The sequence below is a fragment of the Otolemur garnettii genome, unplaced genomic scaffold (genome assembly GCF_000181295.1).
Source record: "Otolemur garnettii isolate 467f Iridium unplaced genomic scaffold, OtoGar3 scaffold00019, whole genome shotgun sequence".
NCBI classification, from domain to species: Eukaryota; Metazoa; Chordata; class Mammalia; order Primates; family Galagidae; genus Otolemur; species Otolemur garnettii.
The window spans coordinates 11,136,449-11,149,587 of NW_003852414.1; positions in this window are offsets into that span (position 1 = coordinate 11,136,449).

The following is a 13,139-nucleotide window of genomic DNA, read 5'->3' on the forward strand; positions in this document are numbered from 1 at the left end:
GTCCCCCGGCTGGGTAGTGGGTGCAGACGCTGCTGTAGAGCTGCATGTCCCTGCCCGCCGCTCGGCCCCTTATAGGCGAGGCGAGCCCCCGAGAGAGGGACACACCCTCCGGGCCCGGGGGAGGGGGCCGGCCGAGCGCGATGACCCAGTGCCCCTAGAATAGAAATGACCGAAGGGCAGCCGGCTGCCGCGCGTCAAGAGCCGCAAATAGCGCCCAGGTCCCGGCCAAATTCCTGCTGCGCCACAGCGCACGGTGGGGGCGGGGAGGGGACGCGCGCTCGACCCCTGCCGGTGCGCTCGGCCCGCAGCCCCGGGGCGCCGCGCCCGCTGCCGCTGCTCCGGCCCGCGGCGGCCGCTTGAGACTCTAGGAGGAAGCCGCCCGCCCCGCTGGAGCGCGTCCCGCCGGCGAGAAGCAGTGCAGGGCGCGCCGGGGGCCGGGAGGCGGGGCCGCGGTTGTTTACCTCAGGCCTCGCGGCCGCGTCACGTGAACCCTCTGGAATGTGCTGCTCCTCGCGCCGCTTCATTCAACTGCGCGGGCTCGCCCCGCCCCCTCCAGCCCGCGCCCCGCCCTGCCCCGCTCAGTGGACGTCACGGGCGTGGCCTGCGGCGAGCGCGCGCGCGCGCGGGTTTGGGCCGAACGCGCCGAAGCTCCGGCGCCTGCGCAGTCGCAGCGTTCCAGGCCGTCTCCAGAGTGGACTCCAGCGGACAGCTTTCCCCACCTGAGCCCCGGGTTTCCCAGCTCCACCCATTACTTCGGCGGCTGCTGCCCCAGCGGCGGCGGATCGCGGCGGGGTGGGCACTGCGTGAAGCAAGCTACAGTGCTCGGAAAGCCTGCGTTTCGAACAAAGCCTTCGGGCTGGGTGTGGAAGACCGAGTGCTGCCTTAAAACCTGTGTGACCTGTACATGGTCGTGGGCCACTGCTCCTGCTGGCGTTCACCACTGGCATGCACCTTTTCTCCGATTCAGTTCATCGGATTCACTCGTTAAGGTCTCGTCTTCCCTGCTAGCGGAAACTTAACTTTTCTGTACCTTTACCCCATGCCAACTGATACGGGCAAAAGGAAGGAAACTTTGGATTTTTCTCAGTATGCAAGGTCATACCATCTTGCACCTTTTGAAAATGTAGATTCGAGCCACAGGTCAGGGGCTAGGGAAGCTGCGACCTGCGTTTCCCGGGCGGTGTGGAATATTGAAAACACTTCCACTGAACTACGTTAGTAATGATCCCCTTTGTAAATGAAAGCCAGAATATTTCATCAACCACGCACTGAGTTTTGTGGTGGGTAACTTTTGCTCTACCATGAGCTTTGATCAAATGCTAAATTAACAGGCCCTAAACATTCAATTTAAACCTGGAAGCTATCCCATTGTTTTAGAAATGGGGAAACTGAGCCTGTTAGTTGTAGTATAAGCTTCACCCCACCTTTCCACTGAAATGTAAATTTCCATGAATGGAAGACTTACCTTGTTTTCTACTGGATTTCCATCCTCTAGGACAGTCTCTAGGACATAATTGGAGCTAATTAATATTTACTAAGTGAATGAATAAATGGAACACGAGCTCCCAAGTTTTCTCAGACAGTGGGGAGGGCAGAATTACTATCCATTTCTCTTGACTCTAGCCAAGGCTTTTAATTTGCTATGGGTGTATTATTGGCAAGAGCCCAGCTATAGTCATTCCAACCGGTTAGATGAATTAACTAAGGAGAAGGTAACTGACTAGACTCTTTGAAAATTCTGGGGAGCTTGGAGGCTCCATGGTTGATTAGAAAGGGAAATTATTGTACTTGGATTTTATCACCCATTTGTTGAGTATTTGTTGCTCTGTGCATTAAGCACTCTATCCTTCATCTTTCAGTAGCTGGTGTTTTGAAGCAGGAGACAAGATTATTATTACTAACAATAAGACAATTGTCAAATAATATTTACCGAGTTCCAAATATGTACCCAAGAGGGTTAACATAACAAGAGCCTCTTAGAAGGAGAGAAAAAAATATTAGAATTTAAGTCCTAAAGCAAGAATGGGTTTTTAACAGGTTGGGGTAAACACAGGGAAAAAAACAACAGGTTACCTCTGTTGTACCAAGTCAGCAACAACCAAAAACAAAGATGTGGAAATTCAAAACTTTCACATATGTGGTGTTTTTTTCCCTTTTATTTTTTTGTTGGACAGTAGACTATGCAAGTCTACGTATTGGATGTTGGAATCGGTGCCCACGTTGTACCTCAGTCTGGAAAGTCTTCTTGGAGGAGGTGAAACCAGAAATTCTTCAAAGCAGGAATCATAAACGGCTTGGAATCCAGTTTTCTGCCCTTGGAAGCTAAGGGGAAGCAAGGCCTCACAAGTGATACCAAAGGCAATTAGGGTAGGGAAGAGAAGGAGGCAAATCTGATTACTTCAGCAATCTCCTTGATACTTTTTCAGATGTGAAGGTTTAAATTGTACACAAAGAAGTACAATGTATGTGGATATTTACTATGCATTAGGAAATGAGGCATTGAGAAGACAGGAAGAAAAGAGATTTTCATGGTCCCTGCCCTATAAAGCTTGCAGGAGCAAATGATGACTAGAATTTGGCTTCTGATGGTAAACACTATTAAAACATAGGCAAGTTTGTTCTGTTCTGCCTAGTTTACTTCTGAATACGTAAACTGATTCATTGAAGTTTTTCTTTCTTCCTAATTCTAAAAGATCTGTAACACTATTCCTAGAAGTTTTATAAGAGCACTGGGAATCTTGCAAGATGGAGGTAATTTCATAATGCACCACACTTTAGCAAAGGCATGACTTCGTAGGTAAGGGTGATGAAAAAATAATGCAATCAGCAGGCCAATGCTAAACAATCATGCCAAGGTTGTTAACCTCAAGCCGCTTCCATTACAATATGGAAGATAAGGCCAAGAACCATTTGTGTGTGGGGGGAGGGGTGAGTTTACATAATCATCTTGAATAATGTAACTAAAACTAATAAGCATGATAAATTGCCACATGATTAGAAAGACTGAAGAGATATAAATATTCAGGGTGAAGTTATTTTATTCTGGATAATTTACATGACTACTAACCCCTGTCAGCTGTAATATTATAGAACAAGGGTCCCAAAACTCAACATGGAATATCTGTTAAAGTTTTTAAAATGTGGTAAGACCATAATTGTAATTAAAAAAAGAAAACCCTGTGCAAAGAAGCTGAATCTATATCTTGAAATAAGCACTAAATACATCCTGTTAAGTTGGGGAAAAAAAGAATCTCTAATGATTCCATTCTTAGAAAATCATCTGTCCAACATATTTTGGTGCTGTGCAGAAAACTGGTGGAAATTTAGGAAAATAGTATTTTAAACCAAAATTGCTTAGTTATTGTATGGGCTAGAAAAACAGGAAATGTTAGCAACTGTCAGCCAAATGGTAGCAACAACAAAACCAATAGATTAAAACAAAAGAGAAGGGACAGGGTATTAATCAATGAGTATTTATTGAATACCAGCTATGCCAACAGCAGTGGTGCCAATTATAAAGAATTCAGAAACATTCTGTCATGCAGCTCAGGCAACAGAAACTTCACCACCAAAAGCATCTTTATAAAATAGAACTAATCCTGGCATTCTTAAAAAGGGACATTCACCTGAATTTTACCATCTCTTAGCAATATTCCTTTAGAAATAATATAATTCGCAACTTCTTACCCTTTGCCCCTGAGATAATAAAAACTTTTAAAAACTCCTCTGTTTTTTCTTTACTAATCATTTCCTTATAAACTTGTTCTTTCAAAATCTTGAAAAAAAAAACCAAAGTTGGGGAACTCATGCTTCTTCTAAGTTTTAAAACTTACTATTAATACAAAGCTACCTTCATCCAGATCATATGCCACTGGCATAAATATAAATACACACCTCAATGGAATAGAATTGAGAGTCCAGAAATCCGTTATGTTTATAGTCAATGGACTTTGGCAGTATATGCCATTAGGGGGAAGAACTATCTTCTCAACAAATGATAATAGGACAACTGGATGTCTACATGCAACAAAGTGAAATTGGAGCCCTGTCTCACAACATGCCTGAAAGTTAACTCAAAATGGGTCAAAAATCTAAATGTAAGAGCTAAAAGTATAAAACTCTCAGAAGAGATAATAGACATAAATCTTTATGACCATGGGTTAGGCACTGGTATCTCAGATCTGACACTAAAGGCACAAAGTGCAAAAGAAAAAAATAAGACATTATCAAAATTAAAAATCTGTGTGTGTCAAAGGCCATCATAAAGAAAGTGAAAGGAAGACCTGGAAAAAGAGAATGCATTTATAAATCTGATAAGGGACTTGTATTCAAAATATATAAAGAAGTTTTATAGGGCCAGTGGATGCAGTGGCTCACGCCTATAATCCTGGCATTCTGGGAGGCAGAGGTGGGTGGATAACCTGAGCTCAGGAGTTTGTGACCATCCTGAACAAGAGTGAGACCCCCATCTCTATAAAATAGCTAAGCCCCTATAGTCCCAGCTACTTGGGAGGCTGAGGCAAGAGAATTGCTTAAGCCCAAGACTTTGAGGTTGCTGTGAGCTGTGATGCCATAGCACTCTACCAAGGGTGACATAGTGAAACTGTCTCAAAAAACAACAAAAAAGAAAAACCACAATGAAATATACTTTACACCCACTAGGATGGGTATAAGAAAGACAATTGCAAATGTTAATGAAAATGTGAAGATATTAGAATCTTCACATATTGGTATGGTATTATAAAATGGGGCACTTCTTAAAACAGTTTGGCAATTCCTCAAAAGGTAACACAAAGGTAACACAAAGAATTACTATAGGATCAGGTAATTCCAATCCTATGTATATAACCAAGAAAACTAAGAACATATATCTATGCAAAAACCTGTATGTCAATGTTCATACTAGCATTGCTTATAATATCCAAACATAGAAACAACCCCAATATCTACCAAGTAATGAACAGATAAACCAAATTCATACAAGAGAATATTGTTTAGCCATACACAGAATGAAGTACTGATATATGCTAGAACATAGATGAACCTAGAAAACGTACTAAGTGAAGAAAGCCAGTACAAAGGCCATATATTATATAATTGTATTATCATTATTATTATTGAGACAGAGTCTTGCTTTGTCACTCCTGGTAGAGTGCCATGCTGTCATAGCTCACAGCAACCTCGAACTCTTGGGCTCAAGTGATTCTCACTCTTAGGCTCAAGCAATTCTCTTGCCTCAGCCTGTCAAGTAGCTGGGACTACAGGTGCCTGCCAAAATGCCCGGCTATTTTTAGAGACGGGATCTCACTCTTGCTCAGGCTGGTTTCGAACTCTCAGCTTCCCAGAGTGCTAGGATTACAGGCATGAGCCACCATGCCTGGCCCTTGTATAATTGTATTTATGTGACACGTCCAGAACTGGTAAACCTATAGAGTAGAAAATGGTGGTTGCCAGGAATTGGGGTGAGGAGGGAATATAAAGTGACTAGCGGTGGATTACATTTCTTTTTAGTGTGATGGAAATGTTTTGAAAGCAGGTTATAGGCTTATGCAGGGGCATGGGCCCATAGTCCCAGCTACTCTGGAGGCTGAGTTAGGAATGTTTGAGTCCAGAAGTTCAAGTCCAGCTTGGGCAACAGAGTGAGACCTTGTCTCTAAAAAAATAACAATGAAAATAAAAAAGTAAAGAGAACCCAAGTACAGTGGCTTACACCTGTAATCCCAGTATTTGGGAGGCCAAAGAAGGAGGATCACTTAACCCCAGAAATTCAATACTAGCTTGGGCAGCAAGCAAGATCCCATCTATGTTTACAAAATAATTTTAAAAATTTAGCTGGGCATGGTGATGTGTACCTGCAGGCCCAGCTCCTCAGGAGGATGAAGCAGGGAGGATCACATGAGCCCAAGAGTTTGAAGTTTTGAAGTTGCAGTGAACTATGACGATGCCACTGGACTGTATCTTGGACAGTAAGACAAGACACTGTCTCAAAAAATATTAATAAACAAATAATTTTTTTAAATTTCAAATTAACATGAGGGTACCAACAACTAGGTTACAATGTTTGAATTTGTTAGGTAGAGTCCCTCTTGTAGTTGTGTCCTGCACCCAAGAGGTATGCCATATACCCTTACATTGTGCCCATTAAGTGAATAAATAATTGTTTAAAAAAGAAAGAAAATATAGTGATGGTTGATTATGTATTATCTACTTAAATGTCTCAGTAGTAACAATACTTTACGACATTATTGCATTAATCACAGACAACATTTATATATCTTAATGATTTTGGGGGGGGGTAGTTTTTGGCTGGGCCCGGGTTTGAAACCACCACCTCCAGCGTATGGGGCCAGCACCCTGTTCCTTGAGCCACAGGCGCCGCCCATCTTGATGATTTTTTTAACATTCATGATACTCTGGCAATTTAAATGTAATTGTTAAAATGATATAAAGGAATGGAAGCTTCCTGAAATCACATTATTTATGTACAGATAAAAGGGATATTTAAGGAGGTAGGCTAATTAAATGCTATTTGAATTTATAATTTTATTTTTTTCATAAACTTTGTGTAGTCTTCATGTTACAAAAATTAGTATTACTGGCTGAGTAAGGCAACTTAGGCCTGTAATCCTAACACTCTGGGAAGCCCAGGTGGGAGGATCCCTTGAGTTCAGGAGTTCGAGACCAAGCTGAGCAAAGAGAGACCCTATCTCTACTAAAAAAAAGAAAAATTAGCCAGGCATTGTGATGGGTACCTGTAGTGCCAGATACTCCAGAGACTGAGGCAGGAGGGTTGTTTGAACCTAGGAGAGTTTGAAGTTGCTGTGAGCTAGTTTGATGCTATTGCATTCTAGCCTGGGCAACAAAGTGAGACTCTTTGTCAAAAAATAAATAAACAAAAGACTTTTACTTTCTATTTAACAATCATTTACTGAGCACTTTTACAAAGCATCTGGGACTATATTCCAACTTAACCATGTATAGAACCAATGAAACTGAAAATATGGTATATATATGTCACAGGAAAAAAGATTCTGAGAATATAGCACACTCTCAATAAATATTTTCTCAATGTTGTCAAATAAAAATGGAATGTAAGCAATAGAGGCAAGCATCTTGAGAAGTGATGTGTGGGCCAATACAGTTTCATGCTGAATAGTCTACCAGATTGACAATTTAAAGTGAATAAATGAATAAATAAAAGACATCATGTCCTGCAGACACCTTGATATTCTTTCTTCAGCTCATCTACCAGGGCTGAAATGTCACAGGTTGGAAATGATATTTCCAGGCAGAACTGAAAGTTACTGCTGATTATCCAGACCTATGGCTTTTCTGAAATTATATTTATTTATTGTTTGTATGACTTTAAGATTACACTGAAGAAGAGAATCACTGAAAATCTTATTATATATAGATGGAACTTCAGGGCTAGGCATGGTGGCTCATGCTTGTAATCCTAGCACTCTGAGAGGCCAAGGCAGGTGGACTGCTTGAGCTCACAAGTTCAAGACCAGCCTGAGCAAGAGCGAGACCCCTGTCTCTAAAAAACAGCCAGGTGTTGTGGCAGTTAACTATACTCCCAGCTACTTGGGAGGTTGAGGCAAGTGAATCGCTTGAGCCCAGGAGTTTGAGATTGCTGTTGAGCTATGATGCCAGGGCACTGTACCCAGGGCAACAAAGAGAAACTCTATATCAAAAAAAAAAAACATAGAACTTCAAATCACTAGATCAGATAGTAAGTGGGTATTTGTTTTCTAAGATGGAAAAAAACAGGGCAAAGTATGGAGAAAAGGCTGTGAGTTATGTGTAGTTGTCATTAACTCTTGAGTTTAGGCTTAGAAAATGTGCTGATCCTTTTGATAATTAGCCCAAGAGGTCAAGTAGTGATTAGCAATAAGATTCAAGTCTCTACTCATGCAATGGAATTTTTCACCTTGTGGATTTAGTTGAATATTGAAAGAAGTCAGGGGCTGTTATTCACCAGGAAGTTAAAATGATATCATTTGAATAGAATAACCATTTCCATACACACCTTTTAATTATTCCAGCGTGAAGGAGAGGAACCCCCAAATCTTCAATTCTGTTCATTTACATTAAAAAAGGAGTACACTGGATAGACCAGAAACATTTTGTTCTGTGCTAGGTTCTCTACTTCTGGTTGCCTTAACTGATATGATGATCAGGTCTGCTAATAAACCTAGGCCTGCTAGTTGCAGAGGAAAAAATAGAAATACATCTTATGGCCCTTGTTTATAAAAAGCTTAACAGAGCGTAGGGTAAACAAGACACAACCACAAACAAACGTTTAATAACAATGCAGTATTCTGCTGCCAAGGGTAATTCTAACGTAACTCAGTTGTCTGTAGGCCAACATTTGAAAAAGCCACAATCTTTGCAATATTTACCTACTAGTTAAATGTCTGTAAATAAGTGAACATCTAGCAACATGGCTTACTCCTCCCAGAGACTTTAACTATGGGTGTTCCTGCGGGGAGAAGGAAAGAGCCACACTCCACCCTTGCTCTATGTGGGTAGAAGGCCAGGCTGTGAAACACTCCTCCATGACTAAGAGGTCAATTGTAAAAATGCCCAGCCATTCTCTAACTATTTTACCAAAGCTTAAAAAAAAAAAAAAAGAAAAAGAAAAGAGTATAAAAGTAACATGAAATTACTTTAAAATTATTATTATTATTTATTTTTTATTGTGACAGAGTCTCACTTTGTCACCCTTGGTAGAATACTGTGGCATCATAGCTCACATCAACCTCCAACTCTTGGGCTCAAGCGATTCTGGCTATTTTTATTTGTTTGTTTTGTTTTGTTTAGCAAGCCTGGCTGGGTTTGAACCTACCAGTCCTGGAGCATATGGCCAGTGTCCTAACCACAGAGCTATGGGCACCCCTAAAATTATTTTTTATTTTTAAAAAGTTGGCTAAAAATTAATGCAAACATGTTAAACTAAATTTTTGAAGTCTGGCTTTATAATATTTTTAGTGATATATAGTGTTTTAACTTCCTCACTAGATAAGCAATATCTTTGTACACAAATTTGAACATTTACATGAAAGTTCCTCAGCATTTCTTTTTTTTTTTTTGAAACAGAGCCTCAAGCTGTTGCCCTGGGTAGAGTACTGTGCCATCATAGCTCATAGCAACCTCCAACTCCTGGGCTCAAGCGATTCTCTTGCCTGAGCCTCCCAAGTAGCTGAGACTGCAGGTGCCCGCCACAACTCCCGGCTATTTTTTGGTTGTAGTTGTCGTTGTTTGGCGGGCCTGGGCTGGATTTGAACCTGCCAGCTCTGGTGTATGTGACTGGTGCCTTGGCCGCTTGAGCTACAGGCACCAAGCCAATCGTTAGCATTTCTTTTCAGCATTTTAGAAGATAATTCAGGAGAAGGCTTATCAACCTGAGGAGGTTTCAAAGGCTATGAATCTGATTTGTTTCAGACATTATGATGTTTATAAAATATAAACATGATTTTTTTTTTTTGAGACAGTCTCACTATGTTACCCTGGGTAGAGTGCTGTGACGTCACAGATCACAGCAACCAACTCTTGGGCTTAAGTGATTCTCTTGACTCAGCCTCCCGAGTAGCTGGGACTACAGGTGCCTGCCACAAAGCCTGGCTATTTTGTTGTTGTTGTTGCAGTTGTCATTGTTGTTTAGCTGGCCCGGGCTGGGTTTGAACCCACCACCCTTGGTGTATGTGGCCAGCACCATAACCACTGTGCTATGGGCACCAAGCCATAAATGTTATATTTTAATTTTTAGTTAATAATATTTTAATTTTTTTCCTAACTCTAATTTTCCATGAGACACAGGGAATTTTACATTTAATAATTTATATGTCTAAATGTTCTCTTTACTTTTTTTTTTTTTGAGACAGAAACTCACTCTGTTGCCCAGCCTAGAGAGCCATGGCATTAGCCTAGCTCATAGCAACCTCAAATGAGCAGGGCTCAAGCAATACTCCTGCCTCAGCCTCCTGAGTAGCTGCAACTACAGGTACCCACCACAACACCTGGCTAATTTTTCTATTTTAAGTAAAGACTGTCTCTCCCTTTGTTCAGGCTGGTCTTCAATTCCTGAGCTAAGGGATCCTCCTGCCTTGGCCTCCCAGAGTTCTAGGATCACAGGTGTGAGCCACTGAGCCTGCCCTGTCCTCTGTTTTCGACAGAGTCCCTGAATGACTTGTGATTCCTGGGTGACAAGGCTGATAGCAACATCTTTGTTCACAATAGTAGGTTCTTGTACAAAGTCCATAAAACCCTCAGAACTTCCTAAATGAGGGGAGGAAATTCATAACAAGCCCTTTCACTCATACCTGAGTTTATGCTAATGAGGTGACTTAGGCTGGGCCATCTACATAGCCACAGGATGGGGCCGCCTGCCAGAAAGATCAAGTGGTAAGAGGATTAGAGGGTGGAAACTATCAGCCCCACCCACCAACCTCCAGGACAGGGGTCATGAGGGAACACTGGAGATTAAACTCTATAAAAACTCTTGGACAATGAGACTTTTATGAGCTTTCAGAATGCTGGACATGTGGAGGTGCATACATGAAAAAAAATGGGAAACTATAGCTAGCTGTGCCTTTATTTATAAAACATTTCAAAACTTTGCAAAATATTTACAAAGTATTCTCTAAGTGTAGGCCACCTCTTCACACACACACACACACACAAATACAAATTCTTCTCTCCTACTCATGGCAAACACGTTCCAAGATCACTGTTGTTATGCAAGTTTGTTAATTTTTTCCTACTTATGGAGACCTTTGGGACACCTCGCAGTTTGCTCTTATCTTTTGGCTATCAGCCCAAGGATTCCTTAAGATGTCTTCATTATATGATTATAGAGCAAAAGGTCATTTATCACATTATAACTGGAAGGGAATCCAGGAGAGCATTCTGATCATGCATTATGGACTCAGGCTGGATCCTGGGGCCTATTTACTTAACCTCTTTCCATCTTGGTTTTCTCACCTGTAAAACTGTGGAAATAGTAATACTACCTCAAAAGGATATTGAAAAGGTTAAAGGAAACAGTTCACATACCGCACTTAGAATTGTGTTGCTGTGTAATTCTGTCAGTCATGATCACATTCACTGCTTTCACCCTGGACCCTGGACCAGCCCAGGGAACACAGCCTCATCCTTTTTTGTATCCTTATCCTTAGCACGGGGCTCTGAACATGGCAGACTTTCAACATAGTCTTAAAAAAATAAAAATAAAAAACTGGCAGAAGCCTTGTGTCCCACTTTTCTTTCTCCCCACCCCCCTTTTTTTTTCTTGAGACAGAGTCTCACTCTGTCGCCTTGGGTGGAATGCTATGGCATCCTAGCTCACAGCAACCTCAAACCTCTTGGGCTTGAGCAATCTTCTTGCCTCAGCCTCCTGAGTACCTGGAACTACAACATACCGGCTACTTTTTCTATTTTAAGTAGAGATAGGGTCTTGCTCTTGCTCAGGATGGTCTCGAACTCCTGAACTCAAGCAATCAGCCTGCCTTAGCCCCCCAGAGTGCTAGGATTATAAACAGGAGCCATTGCACCAGGCCACCACTTTTCTCTTACTACCTGAACAATCTCAGGGAAATCACTCAATGCACCTAGGCCTCGTTCACCCTTCCATAAAATGGACTACCTACCTCAGACAGGTTTTGTGTTAAAGGTGATATCTCTACAAAAGCACACTGCACATCATTAAAATACCACGCAAATTGTAGATGTTTATTAATCAGGCAGAGTTTATGATTTCACTCCCTTACCCTCTCCCAGCCCATACCCTTGGCCCTAAGTCCCTCAGCATTGGGGATTGTAGGTATATGAGCTTTCGCCCACACCTCCTGCATTTCTTTATGCAGTAGCTTTCTTTTTATTGCAACCCACAATGAAAATAATGAGTTTACATTGAGACCAAGATACTCCTATGTATGTATAACTGAGACGAGTTTTATAAAATGACACTAACCTTTACTACATATGATACAATCTATTTTATCTTCTATGACTTCTTTTGTAAGTTAATTATAACTTCAGATTCATTTGATGGCCCCCTGAAAGTTGTGACTTGGAATTGAGAAATCACTGTGCCACAGCCTCAGTTTTACTGTGATTGTTGTATTTACGTGTAGGCCACTCTCCTACTTCAGTACAGTTGCTAAGCACATGGAATCATTGAAGAACACTGCAATTTTTCAGTAAATTTTATTAAATAACCCATAATGTAGGTTCTGATCCAGTACATTTTTTAGAGTCAAAGGGTTCCTCTTAATTATTCCAAATAACAGGTATAAATTAGGAGGGCCTCAGACAAAATAGGATATATGGTCAACCTCCCAATAGTCATTACAGAGCCGGGCATAGTGGCTCATGTTTGTAATCCCAGCACTGTGGGAGACTGAGGAGGGAGAATCCCTTGAGCTCAGGAGTTTGAAACATGCCTGAGAGTGAGACTTCAACTCCTAAAAAAATGGAAAAACCCAGCCAGGTGCCGTGGCCAATGCCTGTAATCCTAGCAACTTCTGGAGGCTGAGGCAGGCAGATGCCCACAGCCCAAGTCTGAGGGTGCAATGAGCTATGACGCTATTGCACTCTGCTCGGGGAATAGGGTGAGACTCTATATCATCATTAACAACAACAAAAAGCAAAGAAATAAAAATAAAAAATAAGGAAATAAAAAAATAAAAAATAATCATCATAAAAAATAGTTATTCATATGTTTCCCTATTTTCACCTAAAGCACCCATTCCACTCTCATACCCACAAACCCGTAGTATCTCTGGTATTTGGTGCATGTCCTATAATTGGCAAATGTAAGCTAGAATCAGAATGCTCCTAACCTTCCAACCTCAAAACTCACTGTTTAACATTGAACGAATCATTACATCTCCCTGAGCCTTAATTATTCCACCTATAAAATTAAGGTTTAATAACCTCTATGATTTCTTTCAACTTTAAAATTATATGACTTTGGGCGGTGCCTGTGGCTCAGTGAGTAGAGCATCAGCACCATATACTGAGGGTGGCAGGTTTGAACCCAGCCCTGGCGAGACTGCAACAAAAAAATAGTCAGGCATTGTGGTGGGCACATATAGTCCCAGCTACTCAGGAGGCTGAGGCTAGAGAATCGCCTA